This window comes from Tiliqua scincoides, chromosome 1, assembly GCF_035046505.1.
Source record: "Tiliqua scincoides isolate rTilSci1 chromosome 1, rTilSci1.hap2, whole genome shotgun sequence".
NCBI lineage: Eukaryota > Metazoa > Chordata > Lepidosauria > Squamata > Scincidae > Tiliqua > Tiliqua scincoides.
In genome coordinates this window covers 81,760,595-81,780,346 of record NC_089821.1, presented here as the reverse complement: position 1 = coordinate 81,780,346, position 19,752 = coordinate 81,760,595, and positions in this window count along the sequence as shown.

Below are 19,752 nucleotides of genomic sequence, written 5' to 3'. Positions count from 1 at the left end.
ATTTTGTGGTACAATATAGCTACCTTAAATATGCTAGAAGTCTAAAGCCTGATGACCTTTGCAGTTTTGAGTAACTTTAAAACAGTACAAAATGTTACAAACAGAACCAGGGGACATCTACTAAAATTGAGTGTTGGGAGGGTTAGGACAGACAAAAAGAAATATTTCTTTACTCAGCATGTGGTCGGTCTGTGGAACTCCTTGCCGCAGGATGTGGTGACGGCATCTGGCCTGGATGCCTTTAAAAGGGGGTTGGACAAGTTCCTGGAGGAAAAATCCATTATGGGTTACAAGCCATGATGTGTATGTGCAACCTCCTGATTTTAGAAATGGGCTATGTCAGAATGCCAGTGCAAGGGAGGGCACCAGGATGCAGGTCTCTTGTTACCAGGTGTGCTCCCTGGGGCATTTGGTGAGCCGCTGTGAGATACAGGAAGCTGGACTAGATGGGCCTATGGCCTGATCCAGTAGGGCTGTTCTTATGTTCCATTTTTTAAAATGTATGGGAGACTCTGGAGTCTGTTTAAGCAGCTTGTCAAGTTGACTCCAGTCAATGACATTAAAACAAAAGAAAAATGGGTCAACAGGTATTTCACGCTTGAATGTGTTAGACAGAAAACATGCAACTAAAAATATGAAACTAAAAAATCTGGCACACAACAGTGGGCAAAGGCCTCTCTAGGTTGTGCATTTTAAATAAGCTATGACACCCCAATTGTGATACAAAAAAATAGATTTTCTAATCTCAACACAGATAGAATTACAGCTACAACTGTTGTTGGTTAACTGGCAATCTTTAAAGTGAATTTAAAAAGTGCAATGCCAAATTTTTCTATGTAGGTTCCATAAATAAAATGAGTGACATTACCAGATTTATATTCTCTTGAGGATGAACATTATTCTTTTGGTAAAAAATGCATACAAAGGGAGCCTACCTATAGTTGAATCTGCATGCATTGTCCAATCTGTACATGCTAAAGGAAGCTTGCCCTGACCCAAATCTTAATTATGTAACTTCAGAGGTAAACCCTAAACCAAAATTAGTCTTGCAATTTAAAAAAAAAAATTATTTGAGGCAACTTGATTGCTGCCCAAAACAGTCATTGGAATTTTCATTATTGGACTTTAGAAAAGGTAAGCAATTCTGACATTTACACTGCAGCAAAGCTTTCCCTCCATCTTTTTCCTGCTCTGAACATGATGCATCTCCTTATTTTGTTCGTTTTTGGCTACATTACTCTGGATTCTTTAACTCTGTGAATCTTTTTTGTTATGAACAGAGGAACATGGGCTTCATGAAATGACAGTTGAATGATGGGATTCATTAACTGCAGTCAAATATTCTGTGAAGCCAAGAATGCCTTTCTGCAAATGGCAGTGGAGTTCCAGGCCACTGTGCTGCCTGGGGGAACGCCTCCAAGGGTGCTGCCCCACACCTGGAGGTGCTACCCCCTGCACACACTGCCTCCCCCTCCCCGATGTTCTGAGAGGCAGGTAGGCTGTGTGCAGCCTCTCCAGTCACTTCTGGTTTTCCAGAAAATCGTCACTTCCGATTTTCATCTAAAAACCAGATGACTGTTTTCAGCCCCCAAAAGGCCAAAAATAGTCACTTCTCTTTTTTGGCCCCAAACTGGAAGTTACCATTTTCAGCCTCCAGAAGGCCTTACAAGACTTTCTGGGGGCTGGGGAGGCCATGTGCGGCTTCCCTGGCCCTCAGAATACCTCTTGGGGGAGGTTCTCAGGGGAGGTCCTCAGATCAGTGTGCTGATGCGATCAGCAGCTGATTGAATGCTTTGGGGAGGCGCTGCAGGGTGTGTGGATGCTGCTGCAATGCTGCTCCCCAGCCTGGCACCCAGGGCATTTGCCCCCCTTGCCTCCTCCTCCTGTACACCTCTGGCAAATGTTGGCCTAGCTTTTGAAAATGTTAAGTGATTGCAAAAGCAGGAGTGAGGGGTCAGAGGAGCCAGACCCTGTAGGAGTCTGGAGGTTACATACTCTTAATTTAGGAGCAGGCATTCCTTGTCCTGCACTATAACCAAAACTATATTTTCAAGATGATTGTATGTATATGTATGTGGACATGCACCTGTCCTTTTTCAGCTACTACAGTTTCTAAATTAAAAAATTAAAATGGTTCCAAAACTGCTCCAGTCATGATGGAGGGGGCAGCAGGGACTAAGGGCCCAATCCTATCCAACTTTCAATTGCCGATGCAAATGCAATACAGCTCTGAGTTAAGGGAACAAACATTCCCTTACCTTAAGGGGGCCTCCATAACTGTCCCTCCATCGCAGGATGCAGCACACGGCACAGCTGCATCAACACTGGAAGTTGGGTAGAATTGAGCCCTGAGTGTTATTCATCATGGGCATCTATTAGATCAGTGATTCTCACACATTTAGCACCAGGACCCACTTTTCAGAAAGGTCCCACCAGAAGTGATGCCATGACCTGAAGTGACATCATCAGGCAGGAAAACTTTTAACAATCCTAGGCTGTCATACTACCCACACTTACCCAGGAGTAAGTTCCATTGACTATCATTATTAAAAGAATATTCAGAGTAGCTTGTTAAAAGTACAGGTCTGTAACATTTCCCCAAATGCAGTCACATACCATGGTAGCATCATCTAATATATTAAAAATAAAATATTGAAATGAATGAAGACTCACTTGAAATTGGCTCGCGACCCATCTAGTGGGTCCCGGCCCACAGTTTGAGAAACACTGTGTTAGATAGTACCCAGGACATTGACAGTAAAATCTACACACCTCTGTTATAGCAGTGATAGCCATACCACTTGGGAGCTAGTTTCAACTTTTCCTAGGTTCTGTTTGCAATACAGTATTACAAAAATCTTCAAAATCAGTTTACTCAGAGACTAAGGAGGGACAGAAAAAGGAAATAATAAAAAGTAGGTGGACTGCACTGGTGCAAAAGCGCCAACACAGCCATTCATAATTTGGATGTACAAACTCAGGAAACTGGTGTAGTGAGTTCATGGCAGATGTGATTCAAGTTAAGGAAATTTTGATTTGCAGATCTCTTATAGCCTTTACACCTGACATGAAAATTAGAATACAGGTGGAACCTTGTTATCCGCAAGGGTTCTGTTCCTGGAACCTTTGTGGATACCAAATTCTGCATGAAATCGAATCACATGGATTTCAGGGTTCCCTGAGCTCCGAACATGACCAGAGCATTTCTCTGGTTGCGTGCGGAGCTGTTCTGAGGCCCGTGGAGGCTGCGTGCAAGCTCCACAGGTCTCTGAATGGCCTCTGGAGGTCCTAGAAGGGCACTTCTGGTTTTTGCCTGAAAACCAGAAGTGCCTTTCTAGGACCTCCAGAGGCCATTCTGAGGCGCTTGGAGGCTACATACGACCTTCACGGGCCTCAGAAGAGCCTGTGGAGGTGACCAGAGCACAGCTCCAGTTGCCTCCGAAGGGCTCAGATCGGGCCAGGTGACTCCATTGCAGGTCCAGGTGACCCTGTTGAACCAGATCCACAGATGGAAAATCTGCAGGCTCCACTTTACTCTTGACACAGCTGTTTTGCTCAGTGGGCTGTTTTCACCAGTTTTTAATCCTAAATTTCCTTGTATTAGGGAATTGTACTGTGCATTAGAATTCTATAGGTATTAATAACTGGCCTAATGGAGATTGGATTTTTGAAACTTTGCCAAAGCTTCCATTAAATTGAGAGCTCTTGGTGTTCTGATGTGTCAGGTAGTTGGCATGCTAGTTTGTTGATAGCTAGTTTTCTGATTCTCTTAAAAATGCTGGTCTTCCCTTTTCTCCTGTACTATTCTGTTTTGTACTGGTTCCCCCAGACACAGGGTTCCATTCTGAGAAACCGCTCTTTGGAGGTGTCATTTGTTTTTTGAGATTAATTTGTGGGTTCTTGCATTCCAAATAAAAACATCATTAAAGTATTTTTGAGTTATTTGGTCTCTTGACACTAGTGGCATAGAGGTTTCTTCAGTCTGTGGGCTGTTGAGTCGAATATGGACAGAATTGCTTGCAGTTGTCCTCGACCTTGATAAATTTGGGGTCAGCTTCTCATTTTCAACTGAGAGGGAACTGGAAGCTATGAAATGAGGTTGGATCCTATAACTGTGACCTGAAATTTAGTAATTCTGGGTTAAGAAAGTTAATCATGACTAAGCAGCTTTGAAATAGATCAAATGAGTTAGTAATTACTAAGTTAATTCAGTGGGGCTTGGTTGTGACTAACTTTCTTAGGATACAATCAGATGGGTGTTAGAATTACTTTATTGCTTTAGGAATTTGACTGGGGGGGCTCTTGCTCATGAAATACCACAGTATATGTTAGTCTCTAAGATTCCACAGGTTTTTTTGTTTCTTTTTAAGCATCTTTACCTGATATTTCCAGTTGAGGCAGACATAATTGTTTCTCCTTTGCTCCCTTTCTTCTTTCTGCATGTGTTTTGTCTGCATCCCTGAAATCAAGTCATACTTGAGTAATAGGATGGATTGTGACATCACAAACTAAACTGCCAATCAACAGCATGCTCCCATTTCTGTTGTTTCCATATTGTAGATTCATTGGATGAAATGCTTGTGTAATAATTTTTGGTTGCCCTACTTAAGATAGAAACTTGATTTCTAGAAAATGCTATAAAATCTACCTTCTTCGACAGTAGCTTTACTTTGAGTAGTCTTGGGGAAGTATCTATGATTATCATGTGTATTTCAAAATTAATTTGTATTTTCAAGATAATTAGAATAATGCTTCAAGTACTGAGTCCAAATTTCAGGTGAAATTTTTCTAAAGCCTCTCATATCCCTTTGTTTGCGTTCATGTTCTTTTAATGTTCCTTTGGGTGTCTCTTCCTTTGAACTCCTCTGTTCTATTTCTGTCTGTGTTGCTTCAGCCTTGCATTTCCAAAGCAGTAAATGACCTCTCTTTTCTTCATGCCTCAGAGAATTTACATCTTGATCTCATTGCAAACCTCCTTAGTAACACAGTTGTCTTGAGATACTGTGAGAACCTTTTAAAGGATTTTGCAGGGTGTATATTTTAATAATAAGCACCAGGACCCGCTTTTTAAAAACAATGCTGTATTGCATCCATTTTCAACCACTGTGCCGTGGCACACTGATGTGCTGAAACTTTGCCAAAGCTTTTGCAGCCCAGGACCTGGACTCAGCACACTTTCTCCCATTGTTAGGGTGAGGGGGGGAAAACACTTAACTTTCATGCAGTCAGTAGCTGAGGAGTCTCTGGTTGAAACACAGACAAATTCCTGTTGTTGCCAGAGTAGCAGGAGAGAAAGAGGCAGTAGCTAAGCAGATCTATCATGCAGGCCTGCAACTGCCGGAGGATTTTATCGTTCCACACATACTTGCACCTGTCAACAGGCACAAGGGAGGAAGTTAATAGCTCTGTTCTAGGACAGGAATATATGAGCTGTCATCAACAACTTTGTTTGTTTGGGGCAGATGCCTCTGCCCTTTGGCAAGTGAGCCTTCTATGCCTGCTGGACAGAAGGCAAGTAGAGGGGGAGAATCCAGCTGTTTTACCCAAATTTCTGTTGTCCTCAGAAACTTCAAAGAAGTTCCATTTCATGCTGCTTTCTGTAGAGATTAGGAGTACCTCTGTTGCATACAGTTTTGGAGACTAGGGGGGCTTTGGGGAAGGAAACTATCTGCTCATTGCTTGCTTTCTCCACAACAACTTGCAAGTGAGAGAATTTGCCTCTTCAGCAAGCACAGAGAACTGGAGGGAGAGGCAAAATCTTCCTTAGCTTGCTGGGAGCTGAGAAGGCAAGAGAGCCCTTCCCAAGTCTTTCTGTAGTTCTCCAAAGCTGCCTTTGACTGAATGAAGACTCCGCCCCTCCCTCCAGTCTGTAGTGAGCACTGCAGGCTTTTAAAGAAGAGGTAGGATTTTTTTCTCTCTCTTCTCACAAAAGAAGCATTTATCCAACTCTTTTTATGCTTCCAGCTTGTGGGGGAGGGGAAGAGCAGCTGAGACACTACAGCTTGCTAAGTGCTTCTTTGGTTTCGTGACCCACCAAATTTGGCTTGCAATCCACTGATGGGTAGCGACCCACAGTTTGGAAACTGCTGAATTAGTTTGAGCTCACAAATGTAAATATCTTTTTCCTTAAGGATAGATTTAAATTGGTTGACCAGACTGCAAAATATTGAACAGTCAGTCAGTAAAGCACCACATTGCAGTCTCCCTGTAATGTATGTAATAAAAAAACTGCACACCTGCTTGTGAGGTTTCTTTGATAGTTGCAGTATTTTCAGTGGGTGTTACAATGAAGACATTGAGGCTTGAGAATCTGAATTGTCAGTCAAACAACCTTAAGTTAGCAGAAAAGATTGCTCAATGCTTTTTGTTATGTTGGACTTGTCTTCTTTGCAACAGTATCTGATAAGCTTACCTGGTGGTTCCTAACACCTTCAGTATGCAGTCAGCAACCTGTCTATGGAACTCTTCTACCCCAAAGCAAGAGACTGAATTCTGACCAATGGCATTCCTGGGCAATGCCACGCCTGGGGCACACTCCCAGGGGTGCCGCCCCCCCATGCCCACTGCTTCCCCCCACAGGCCTTCTGAGGGCTGGGGAGGCTATGCGCAGCCTCTCCAGCCCTCAGAAGGCCTTGTAAGACCTTCTGGAGGCCGAAAACTGACACTTCCAGTTTTTGACTGAAAACTGGAAGTGTCAATTTTTGGCCTCCAGAAGGCCTTCTCAGGGCCGGGGAGGCTGCGCATAGCTTCTCCGGCCCTCTGAACACCTTTGGGGAGTGGCCCTCAGTTTGTTGTGCCAGCTGAGTGCCTCAGGAAGCACAGGGGGTGGGTGGCAGCACAGTGGTACCCCCCAAGGATGTCCCTGGCATCCGGGGCATTTGCATCCCTTTCCTCTGGTACACTATTGGTCCTGGCTATGTGAAAACCTGTCATGTTGTCAGACCCTATGCCTGTCTATTTGGAAATGTCCTGCAGAGATCAGTGGGATTTACCACGTAAGCATGTGTAGGATTGCAGTCCTGAGTTTAGTAGCAACTAGTGAGGCTGATTTAGTCAATCAGTGCTATGAGAATGGTCCATTTTCCCTGGAAAATGTAGATAATGGAATTTTCCATCCAGAAACTTGTGAGTGATCTTGCTGCTCTATTTACTATTACTCTGGCATCAGATATTTGTTTTCCACAAGAAAAGTGAAAGCTTTTTTATGGAAACCTGCAGGCTTTTTCTCTCCTTTCAGCTCCTGTAATAAGTAGGCAGATTTGCCCTGTGATGGTGTTTCCCCACAAGTGGTTGCTGGTGGTATGTTAAAATATCATCCAGGAATGGGAAAATCCAGTGGGGCTTGAGTCGAGTCTAGAGCCATTGCCCCCCATGACTTGACTTGAGAGAGTTATAATGGGGGCACTTTACAAGTCACCGAGTCACCCCTTTGTGACTCTAAAGGACTAGAGTTACCCATCTTTAAAAAAACCCGATGACGAAAAAATGGGGCTGCTGCTGGGCTCTGTGTGTGTCAGTTCACTTTAAAGACTCAGCGCAGCAGCTATGAGGCTTAGTAGGATGACCCGATCCTTTGCAGCTGTACTTAGAAGTAGTCCCACTGCAGCTCCTCATTCAGTGAGGCTTTGAATTCAATGCCCAAGTAACAGCCACACGGAGGAAAGTATGATTGCTACAAATCACCTCCCTCCCCACCAAGTTCCCTGCCTCCTTTCTCTCCCTCCTTGGAGTTCTGCAGCCAGTCATAAGGCTAGAACCTCCTTGGGCTCCTCCTCCTGCGCCCAATGATCACCTGTTCCTTCCTTCCTTCTTATCACAGGTGGGCAAAAAACCTGCTCCTGCCTCCCCCCTCCTACTCATTGCAAAAGGAAAACATTAACCCTTCGCTGCCTCCTGGCTGGAATTTCTCTGCTGATCACCCGGTCTGGATGATAGCTCCACGAGGTTTTTCACACAGTGAAAAACACACAGTATGCAAACACACCCACACCTAGGCAGACTTGAGTCAGCATGCATGGGGGTGAGTGCTGAGTCAGGGGACCCCCAACTTGAGTGTTTTTCAGAGTCTTCCATGCACGCAACTCATGAGTCGAGTCACCAAAAAATACACATTTTCATTACTCAAGTCCAAGTCACTGACTCGAGTTCCCATCCCTAATATCACTTCATGTGTTTACCTGCCCACACACCACAAGTTAGTCTCTTTAAACAGCTTTGGAAGAAGGGAAGAACTTGACAGCTCTCTGTGACCATGAGCATCATGCCTAGTTCTGTCCGAGCCACAAATGATATCACCTGGTTAAGGCTACTGAATTGGAAGAAAAAGAGGTATGTTTCAACTAAAAAGGCAATAAAATAGGTTCAGTTAAGGCATTGTATAGGAGTCTTTAGAACATAAGAATCTAAGACGAGCCCCACTGAATCAGGCCAAAGACCCATCTAGTCCAGCTTCCTGTATCTCACAGTAGCCCACCGAATGCTTCAGGAAGCGCACAAGACAACAAGACACAACGTTTGTCCTGGCTGTCCCCTGTATCTGGCATTCTGAGGTAGCCTACTTCTAAAATCAGGAGCTTGCAATCAGGAGTCTTGTGTTCCAGGCCCCAGTATTCATATGTCTGAAAATGTGTATGTTTCTTGCAAAATATTCCAATGCCCAGGAGAGTTTCTCTGCTTCTGTGGCTATATAACTCTTGTTGTCCTGAGTGCATGCTGAACTTTCAGATCTCTCCTGATTCTTGTTCCTGTGTATCTCCTCCATGCCACAATGTTTACTGGAGAAAATCCTTTCAATAAGTTGGCCTCATTAGAATCTGTTTTTAATTCAGCTGTGGATATGTGTGTGCTAGTAGTTTATATTGGTGTAATACAGCATTAAAGTTCAACCTTCTTGAGGATGTTTCTGTGCAGAAAAGCTGGGTGTTAATAACATCAATTCATTTGATTTCATGTCTGTGAAAATAAAACAGGTTTTGCATAGATTTATCTAAGCACCTGTATTGGAATCACTGAAGATCTGGTGAGGAGATAGAATGTGGTGTCTGCAGTGGCCCCTTTAAGAGTTAAGGCCTGGGCTTTCAGCACTTATTCGGCTTATTGACTCTGGACTTTGGCCTGGATACTTGACTTTGTGGCTAATGAACCTATTGGACTGTTGACTTATGGCTCTGCCTTGTGGACTGACCTTCTGGCTAATTGATTATCTGGCTCACTGACTAATGGACTACTCGAACAGGCTGCAGAGAGCTGGGGAGCAGAGGTGTGCTGCTATACCTGGAGGGACTGCTGCCTTAGGAACTGGGTCCCTGCAGTTTAAACAGGCAAGCTACCCTGGTGGTGGAGTCTAGCAGTACTGCAGTAGAGAACTGGGGCCATTGTTGGGGAACGAAAGGTGAGCTAATTAGCTTAGAGTGGGCATAAGTTCCCTAAGTGAGGCTTGGATTGGGGATCTGGCAGAACAGCACCCCAGTTCACCACCCTACTTCAGGCTCCTGGAAGACTGCTGCTTGCTACCAAGGTCCAAAGCTACCAAGGTGCAAGGCTCCCAACATCAAAAAACATAAGAACAGCCCCGCTGTATCAGGCCATAAGCCCATCTAGTCCAGCTTCCTGTATCTCAAAGTGGCCCACCAAATGCCTCAGGGAGCACACAAGACAACAAGAGACCTGTATCCTGGTGCCCTCCCTTGCATCTAAATTTTAAAAGACATAAAAATATAAAATACATCTATAATAAGGTATTAAGCATTAAGGCATTAGAAGCTGTCCTGTGTTATGATACTGCATGCTACATAGCATTCTGCTAAGTTCAATATTTAAAATAGATCTTGAATATCCAGTCATTAAGGGTGTTCAATGTTGTGTAGAAACAAAAATTCACACACAAGGCGTTTAACCCTGGAGGATGAATGTGACACACATGCTTCTCACTCAGTTAATGCTTGGGTTCTTTGCAGACATGAGTGCAAGAAAGAATACTTGAACATGGCTTGCCACCTTCCAATTTAAAATTACTTTCAGCATGAAAAGAAGTGCATTTTAAACTTTATTTATTGCCTGTTCTGCTTCCTTAGCATTTCTTTCTTCAAAGGAGGTTCAGAGACTGATAGGAGAGCTGCTTACAGTGCATATCGACCAGTCATGTAATTGATTTGTTTCAGAACTGCAAATTGATTGTGGGTTGTTTGCTTGTTCTAGACTTAGCAGCACAGAGTATACAGCACATTTCCTCATTCAAGCAGTTTCATTTCAGAGAAAGCTACGGTACTTTGTGTCCTTCATAGTGTTGCATGCTAGGCAGCTGTGATTAACAATAAGAACTGGGTAAAGAAAAATATATATCTGTAGTTTCATAGCAAAATCGTGCTGTTGTGGATTTTGTATATCCTGTCATAATGAGGCTTTATAGTGGTTCTGGTATTGCATTTCCTGCCCACGATGTATAAATAAGTCATGCTGTTTTAGAACACAGTTGTTTTGTAAGACCCATTTGCTGTAGATCACTGACTTTCAAAATGTGAGGGGTGGACTGTTGCCAAGAGAGGCACAAAATCTTTCAACTCTTCCCCAGACTTTGCTCCCTGGGGACAAAAAGCAGAATTTGTCAGTTCACTATCCCCTCCTCTTTTCCAATACTAGAAAAATACTGGTGCCTAATCCCTTGTGTTGACTTTTCAGAGCTATGGTATCAATGGAGCAAAACAGCTAGTTGGTTTCTTTTCTCCCCATGAACAGTTTGATTTCCTGGAAACTCTACTACAGAGAACTTAAAGTGCATTCTGGGCCAGCATGGTGTGCGCCTTTATTTTCCTTTTGATTTCCTTACCCTGGACCTAAGAGCAAGAGTGTAACTGGTAAACCATTTGTCTCTGTGTTTTTGAATGTATGGGGATACTTGAAGGACATTTCTAGCCGTGAGGGAATTTTCTTGTGACCAGGGTTTGAACACCTCTGCTTCAGTTCAGTAAAATTCTTGTCCTTATGGTTATTCCATGCTTCATGCTCCTTTTTATGTGGCTATTGGTTTCAGTCGTGAACCTTGGCAGGTCAGAGAAGAAGGGGCAGATTGAGAACAAGAAAAGAGCAGGGAGAGTTAAGTACCCCTCTGGTCCTAAGAGCAGAAGTGCATGTTTTTTCAGTAAATGTGTGTTTCCAAAAATGTGTTTGCCAAGTTCAGTGTGAACTTAGGACCCGAGATGTACTAACTCTCCCTTCTCCTGTGTTCATGTTAACTTGGCAAATGCATTTTTTGGAAACACATTTACTGAGGAAATGTGCACTTCTGTTCTTAGGTAGAACTGCCCCAAGGCCTGTTAAATATAAGCAAAGTAGTTTTCCTGTCTCTGCACTTGAGCAATTTGCAAAACATTCTTAAATGGTGCTTCTTCACTTTTTTTCCTGTTGCTACCAAATATAAATTGTGTTTTCTTAAGATAGTGGATCTCTGGCTGAGGTGCTTTTCAGGGACAGCACAAGCCACTGGTATGGTGGACCAAGTACAACATTGGTTCTTTCTGCATATCTATAAACAATTTACATTTTAGACTTTGAAGCTTAAAATACTTTTAACTGCTGATGACTTTCAGAGCTGGATAAATTTTCCTCCTATAATACTGATACTGTTTTCCTTTCTGAAGAATAAGTATAGTAAATTAATATCTAATACTGGCAAAATAATAATTATCTTGGTATTTATATACTGCCTTTCTGGTCATCGGATTGCTCCTCTGACTTTATTCAAGGCGGTTTACATAGGCAGGCATTTCTAAATCCCTCAAGGAGATTTTTACAATCATAGAGGTTTTCTCTTTCAAGAACCAACAACATTTCAGAATGGATCTTCCTGGTCTGGTCTCGCTTCTGGCCTCCAGTTCTCCCACGCAGGCTGACAAGCAGCTCCATCTCTCACATGGAGGGCAACCAAGATGCTTCTTGCTCACACCAAGAGCAGGTGGAATCACTCAGCTCGGCTTGTCAGCTGCTTCAAGGTCTCGCCATTCTCAGACGTTCAGGGAGCTGGTGGTGTCCTCGAACTGGTGACCTTCTGATGTTATCTTCAGGCTAATGGAGGCTCTACCCTCTAGACCAGACCTCCTGCCCACCTTTTATAGTACCTTTATAGTACCTTTGCTATACCAAAGCAAGACAAAAGATAGGTTCTATTTAGTTTGGAATGATTACTGAGAAAAAAAGATACCGTTAAGTTTTGCTATCTTAATTTACTGTGAATGAACCAGTTTCTGACAAACTAATGGGTGATTTTAGACTTTGCCATTCTTTTTTAAATGTTCCTAGATAGCTAGAAATATCTCCCCCATGCCTTTGGATAGTGACCTTTTTCAATTAGTGTCACACAACAGAGAAACAGTTTGGTTACAGTTTGAGTTTAGATGGGTCAGAGTGAGCTATAGGGTTGAGCATTTGACTAGTCCAGGGGTTTTCAAGCCCTGGCCTGGGGGCCAGATGCGACCTGCAGTATGCCTCTATCTAGCCCGCAGCCAACCTCTGATCCCCTAAGAACCTCTGGCCTATTCAACAGCTCCAGTCGCATCCAGAGGGTGTTCTAAGGACCTAAAAACATCACTTCCTGGTTTTTCAGAAAAATGGAAGTAACTTTTTGTGCCCTCTGAAGGCCTTAGAAGGCATTCTCAGGGTTAGAAAGGTCTCCCCCAACCTCAGAACACGCTTTGGGTGTTTCCTGTGTTGTGCTGGTTCTGAGATATTGACTCCTGTATATTAAGTAAGCTGCTTGGGAGGTGGGGGAATGGGCATCCATTTGAGTGTGTGCCTGATTTCTGTGGTGTGTATTGGTGCTTGAAGAAGACCTGTAAATTTTAGCCCATTTATTCATTCATTCATCTATCTTGAATGTATTTATTTAAATTTTATATTTAAAGTTTATTTTTTTCCGGCCTTCAACACTGCCAGATATTTGATGGGGACCTCTGGCTCAAAAGGTTGGAGACCCCTGGACTAGTCAAAAAAGAATTAGTCAACTGACTGGTCAAATATTGTTAAATAGTAGCCATATTTTTAAAGCTCTTAATTAGAACCAAACGAAGTGCTTTAATGAACAAGTTTGATGCCTGTATAATTACAATAATTTCAATGTTTCACAATAAGAATTTTTGAAATTATAATGAATTGTAAACTTCAACCATGTTAGGGAAAATTTCAGCAAATGGTTCAATGATTAGTTCTTCTCTTTGACATTTATGCTGGAACACCCACAGTTACAAATAATGGTCAGCTTTTGGCCTGGCCTTTTGCCCCCAAGGTAAGATTGTGGTTATCTGCCAAGGAACTCCTTCCTCACTTCCATTCTCCTGCTCAAAAGCAGGAAAAGGAGGTTCGGGTGGGTTTGTTTGACCAAGGTTTTTCAGAGCACAGTGACCAAGCAATTACCAGGTATGCACCTCTTGTTCCTGCTCTTGGGCTCTTGTTCGGCTGCTACTCAGACTAGGTGCTCTGAAAGCCTGATTACAATTGTTTTTAAAGTACTTAAAACAATACTCTTTGCAGTATTTGACTGGTCAATTGCAGCATGCCAACACTATGGAGATATGGGTTTTTAAACTGGTGTTGAATGAAATTGAAGTATCCTTGAGGTGTAGTAAGTCTCTGGAAATTGGGTATTGGATCAGTAGTTTTTGTTGCTAGCTGGTGTCTATTTGCTTTCACTGTGCAAATATTTGTAAATAAAACAAGTATTACAAGGGTACCATACATGTAATGTGTGCCTTATCCAAAGGAAATAAAACTCTCCAGTGCTGCCTCCTGGGTTTCTGGCACAGAACTAGGAGTGCTTAACAATACCTAAATGCAGATCATGCATTATGTACAAGTTGCAAACCATGCTTCCTTGAAATAACAGTTTTCTGGAAGAGTTCCAGCAATTTATTCCTCGCATTGATAGTAATATATTTTCATCTTGTTCTCCAGACTAGTTTGGCTTAGTTATATATTGATCAGGTGGTAAAATGTTGAATAAAAGTCACTTTAAAAAAAATTTCTCTCCTGGAATGAAAACTTTTGTTCTGGAGACTAGTAAATAATCATGCATAAACAGAGGCTAAGAAGTGTTGTGTATATGATGCAGGCAAGAGCGCAAATAATAGAAAACATTAGAGGGAATAATGGAATGAAGTACAGTGAATCCCCACTTTACAATGGTTCATCTTACAGTCAAATCTCTTTACAATGGACTCTCCATAGTAAAACCAGGTTCACTATAAGATTAGGTTCACATAACAATAGTTTCACAATACAATGGTGTTTCCGGCGTAGATTACCATCGTAAAGTGGGAATCCACTGTGTTTAAATAAAGTACATTATTAGTCCAGTTTTTTGTATTGGACAAGGTTCTGTTTTACAAGAATGACTGTCATATAAAGTCACAATGTCTATATTTTAATGAGTAATGTGATTCCTGTTGAACAACACACAGAACTGAAAGTCCACAAACTCTTAATGCAGCGCTTTTCAGACTGGGGCGTCGTGACACCCCAGCCTGTGGGCCCTGGCCTCTGCCCCCTTAAGGGGCGGGGCAGCCAGGAGGCAGGGAGGAGGCAGTGGCACGATCCCCAGGACCCACTCAGGGGGGCTGCAGGGACTTGGGTGCACTTACCCGAGCCTCCTGCAGCCTTCCTGCAGCTTTGAAAGCTAAAGTGGGACGATCATGCACTGCCTCCGCTAAAGCAGAAGTGGAGCGCAGTGGAGCGTGATTGCTTCACTTTCACTTCTGAAGCTGCGGGGAGCCCTGCAGAAGGTCGCACAGAGCTCCCCACACCCCTGGGAGGCTGCAGGAGGTTCAGGTAAGTGCACCCAAGCCCCTGCAGCCCCCCTGAACAGCACAATCCTGGGGATCGCACCGCTGCCTTCCCCCTGCCCCCACTGCCTCCCCCAGCCCCCACAAGAACTTAATGCTGAAACTCTCCGCAGTGAAAACCGCTGTCTTAATGGATCAAAGGATTGTGATGTACCTGGGAGCGCTCACTTAACTCCCAATATTCTTCATCACGACCAATTATAAGTGAAACTCAACAACCTGTATGAGTCTCCCACTTATTGGTATGGAATTAAATACAGTAGTGCAATAATCCTGCAGCTTTTCCTTCTGGAGGACTCATAGAATTGTGACAAATGCCAACATTTGTAATAGAGTGAATCAATTTCAGCCTCAGCAAGTTTCTTGTTTGCCCAAGGCTTACCGTGTTCCTCCACTTTTGCCATCTGCCTTGGATGGCACTAGACTAGTGTGTTCTAGTTAGTGTTGGAAACAGAACAGAGTAACTGCTAGATTTTATAATTTTTTAAAGTTCTTCTTTCTTTGTTAATAGTCCTCAGTGCAGACTTAAATCTGTCCTGTAGCCCTCAGAGGCTAATCAAATTAATATACATAAAACTTCCTGTATTGTAAGAATGTTTTCACTTGCAGACCATGGGGATCAATGTCTCCCTTTTTCTTGTTTATTAACATGCAGTCTGAAGAAAACTTTTGGAGAATTCAAAAACTTGCTCTTTACTTTAGGTCAGGGGTGTCCAAACATTTTGGCAGGAGGGCCAAATCATCTCTCTGACATTGTGTTGGGGGCTGGGGAAAAAAATTAATTTACATTTAAAATTTGAATAAATTTACATAAATGAATTTATTAGAGATGGAACTTGTATGAATGAAAGAAGGTCTTGCAATAGCTCAAGGCCTATAAAAGACCTTGCACAAAGCAAGGCCAGCCTTTCCTTTGCTGCTACTGCTGCATCACAGATGTGAAACACCAAGTAGCGGAGGGAGCCCTCATCCCACAGCTCACGCAAGAGGTCAGACAGTCATCCTCACGCTGAGAGCAGTTGCGTCGGGCCAGCATGGGCTCCAGCAAGTCTCTGGAGGGCCAGAGGCTCATTGGAGACTGGGGGCTCCCTGCGGGCCTGATTGGGAGCCCTGAGGGCCACAAGTGGCCCCCGGGCCGGGGTTTGGGCACCCCTGCTTTAGGTAATGATATTTTAGGTGTAGCTAATAATGACAAGTTTAATCCCAAGTGCCGATTCGTCATCATTTTTTTATAATGGAAAAAATTGCAGATGGAAGGAGCTGACATGAAAAAGTGATCTATGTTGCAATGTGCTTTAATTCAGTCATACCTTTATCAGTGGTGACATGATGGTCATGCATTCATTTCTTTGAAAAGGTATTGAGCATTGGATTCTAGACATCCAGCACATAGGAAGTGTTGATCCATTTCTTTATTGCAGGGTGACTTGTCTCATGTTTTGATGAGTAATGTTTTTAGCTCTTTTATGATTTTCTTTCTCTAGTTTATTCACATGCCCTATAAGTACAATTCTAAAAGAAGGCACTTTCTTGTCGGCTTCTGAAGGGAAAAAATACTGTAGGTTATTACATCTGGATGGGGTTTTGTATTTTCTACATGACCTCCAGCAGCATAGACATGCATGGGTAAGGCCGTGCCCAGTAGAATATGTCACACCCTGGGTTTTTATAGGTGTTTATGATCACTTCAAAGCATGTTCTCCTGGTGTTTAGATAGGGATGGCATAGAACAGAATTTCTTGGTGTGGGCAGCTTTCTGTTGCAGTGTGGTTTGCTTTGATAGTAGATCTTCTGGTTTGGCTACTTAAGTTACTTTAAGCAGTCGTAGAAATATTTCAGATTTGGCTAGCCACTAAATGGGACTCAGTTTAGAAGCACAGCATTGATCTTGAATGGCTTCTCTTTGATTGAACAGTCCCGGAAGTTTAATGTTTAGGAGCAGTCCTTCACTTCCCTGAGAATTATCCTGTGGAATATGTCAATGTTCCATTCTATCCCTGGGCTATTTAACATCCCTGAGAAACAGTTGGCAGAGATTGTTTGTAGGTTTGGAATGAAATGTGTCACCAGTATGCTGTGTGTGGGTGTGTGTGTTTGTTTGCACATCAAATCCAGGAGCAGTGTTCTCAATTCAAAGCATTGTCTTCCTGCCATTGTTGAGTGGATAAACAAAATGAAGCTCACAAAGTGAAGGTTGTTTGGTTGGAAATCCTGGCTCTCCAATGAGAGACAAAGTGCCATCTTAATGTGGTATGGTCCATTTATTAATGGATCAGGTGAACAGCTTAGGCATTCTTTTTTATATAAGTCTTCTTCTGTGTGGTGGCAGTGGTCAAAAATGCTCTGCTATTTGCACTTAGGAGACAAACTACCTTTTTCTGAGAGTAGGGTTTTGGGAATGTTTGTGAATTTATAACTTCCTGGCTTAACTAGTTTGGGTTGCCTTTAAAAAGTGTTTGGAAACTTACACTAGCAATTTGTGGTTTGACTAGTACATGGTACTATGGACATGAAATGCCTATTGTGAAAGAGCTATGACATGCCAATTTGTTTCTATCAAGAATTAAGATACTGTGTTGGGTTTTCACAAATCCTTATGGCATATACGCAGTAGGCAATTTTTTAAAAAAATCTGAATTCTTATGTCCATTAAGTTCTTTTAGGGTGGCTCCGATTCTGGTGACTGCCCTTTGAGAAGTAACAGCAGGGATAAGGCCTTGTTGGAAATGGTGCTAGTCCTGTGGAAGTTAGCTGATGTCATTCTTGTATTTGATTTTTAGATTGGCTGTGTTCTGTGGGGTTGTAGTGTTTGTTTTAATCATACATCTGGTTTCAGTGTTTAACTGTAAAATACACTGGGTGAAATTTTATATCAGTAGAGCAGTATGCAACTGTATTAAGTGAAACTTGCATATAATAAGCTGAAACACCTCTTTAATAAGACAAAACCATAGCCTCCTTTGGAACTGGAGCATTAAACTGGCTGTTTGGTAAACTGTTTTTAAAGTTAATTTTATGTGGCCCAGATCCTAACTAACTTTCCAACACTGTCATAGCAGTGCCAATAGGATGGATGCTGCATCCTGCAGTTGGGTGGAACTTGCAGAGTCCTCCTCAAAGTAAGACAATGTATGTTCACTTGGAGCTGCATTACCCTTATGTCAGTGCTGGAAAGTGGGTTAGGATTGTGCCCTGTGTGTGTTAAATGTTTGTCTCCTGAGAACCTTTTTGTTTCTCTTACTTGGACACATGATGCATGGCACATTTGTACCCACATATACGTAACACTGACTGACTTTAGGAGAACAGAGCCCAGACTGGTACTGTGACATTTGAACTGAAGGCATGAGGCTTCGGATCTCACCAGCAACCTGCCCCTTCTCCTGGGAAAAAGTTTTGGTTTGTTGCCCTGCTTCCCTCCATACAACTAGGTATAGTTACAACCTTCAGCCTAGCCTCTGGGTTTGTTTTTCAAGCCCTATCCACCCGTGAACCCCAATTTCAAATCAGCAGGTTGCTTGGTCTAAGGCTAAGCAACCTAGCTGGTGATTCCTGCAGCACTTCACAGCTGAGTCAGCAAAAATGAGAGTGTAATCCTGGTCCTTGAAAGCCTAGCTAACAACACATAAAGCCCCCCCCCCCCAGTTTCTTCCCTCATGTACAGTCAAATTGGCAATATGTTTAGTGCCTTTAACTTTTTCTCATTGGTGTGAATATTATGGATGTGTGCATGTTCAAAACTTTTAGTCTGTTTTAACTGTTTAATAGGAAACGCTAAATCGGCCTCAGTCCTCCAGCAAAAAATTCTCCTTAACTGATCCATCAAGAACCATGAGTACAAGGGAAATCCATTTCCACTTGTGACATTAAGACAAGCTGCATGGTGGGAGATGGCCAGTTCAGATATTTCATGACCTGCCCAGGGGCCCACTACTTGCTTGTAGTCCTTGGTTCAGGCTGCTTAGCACTGCAGTTCAGCCATGTTCTTTTGCTGTGATCTGAATTTTAGAATCCTTCTCACTCTTTTTTCCTTCCTCTTCCGCTTTTCCTGCTACTGCAAAACCCCTGGTTTTCCAGCAACAGGTTCCCCTACATAACCTCCTTGATTTTTTCTTTGGCCTCTTTTCCCTCCTTGCTTGTGCCATCATGCACCTTCTTTCCCTCATAAAAATATCCTCCTCTTCTTGCTACGAGTTGCTTACATTTACGCCCTAGTTGTATGAATGGTGATGCTTTAATTTTTTATTACCCTTTTCAAAGCTTGCATCTTCCCTCTTCCTTATATGCTGAACCATTGAGCTGTGCCATTGGCCCCTGCACTCATTCCCTGCGCTTGCATTCCCCCCCCCCAAACATGATATGTTGTGCATGTTCTGAAAAGCACACCCTGTAAAAGCTGATATTGCAATGAAGAGATACGTTTCCTTTTAGAGTAATGAACAGAGATAATTGTGTATATTAAATCCTTTCAAGTGCTTATCTGCATTATGGCAACATTGTCTCACCTAGTTGAGTCTAGTGTTGCAACTCATTTTAATAATTGTGGAGGTGTTCTTTCAGCATAATGGTAGCATGTAGTACAACATAAAAGAAGTAGTGCAACTAGATGGTAGTGGCAGGACAAAGTTCCAAACAACACAGTCCTGGAACGTGCTGGAATCCCTAGCATGTATGCACTGCTGAAACAGACGCCTGCATTGGCTCGGTCATGTTGTGAGAATGGATGATGGGCGGATCCCAAAGGATCTCCTCTATGGAGAACTCGTGCAAGGAAAGTGCCCTACAGGTAGACCACAGCTGCGATACAAGGACATCTGCAAGAGGGTATATGCCTAATAAAGGTTTGTTGTATGTTGCAAGATGGATCTGAAGGCCTTAGGAATGGACCTCAACAGGTGGGAAACCCTGGCCTCTGAGCAGCCTG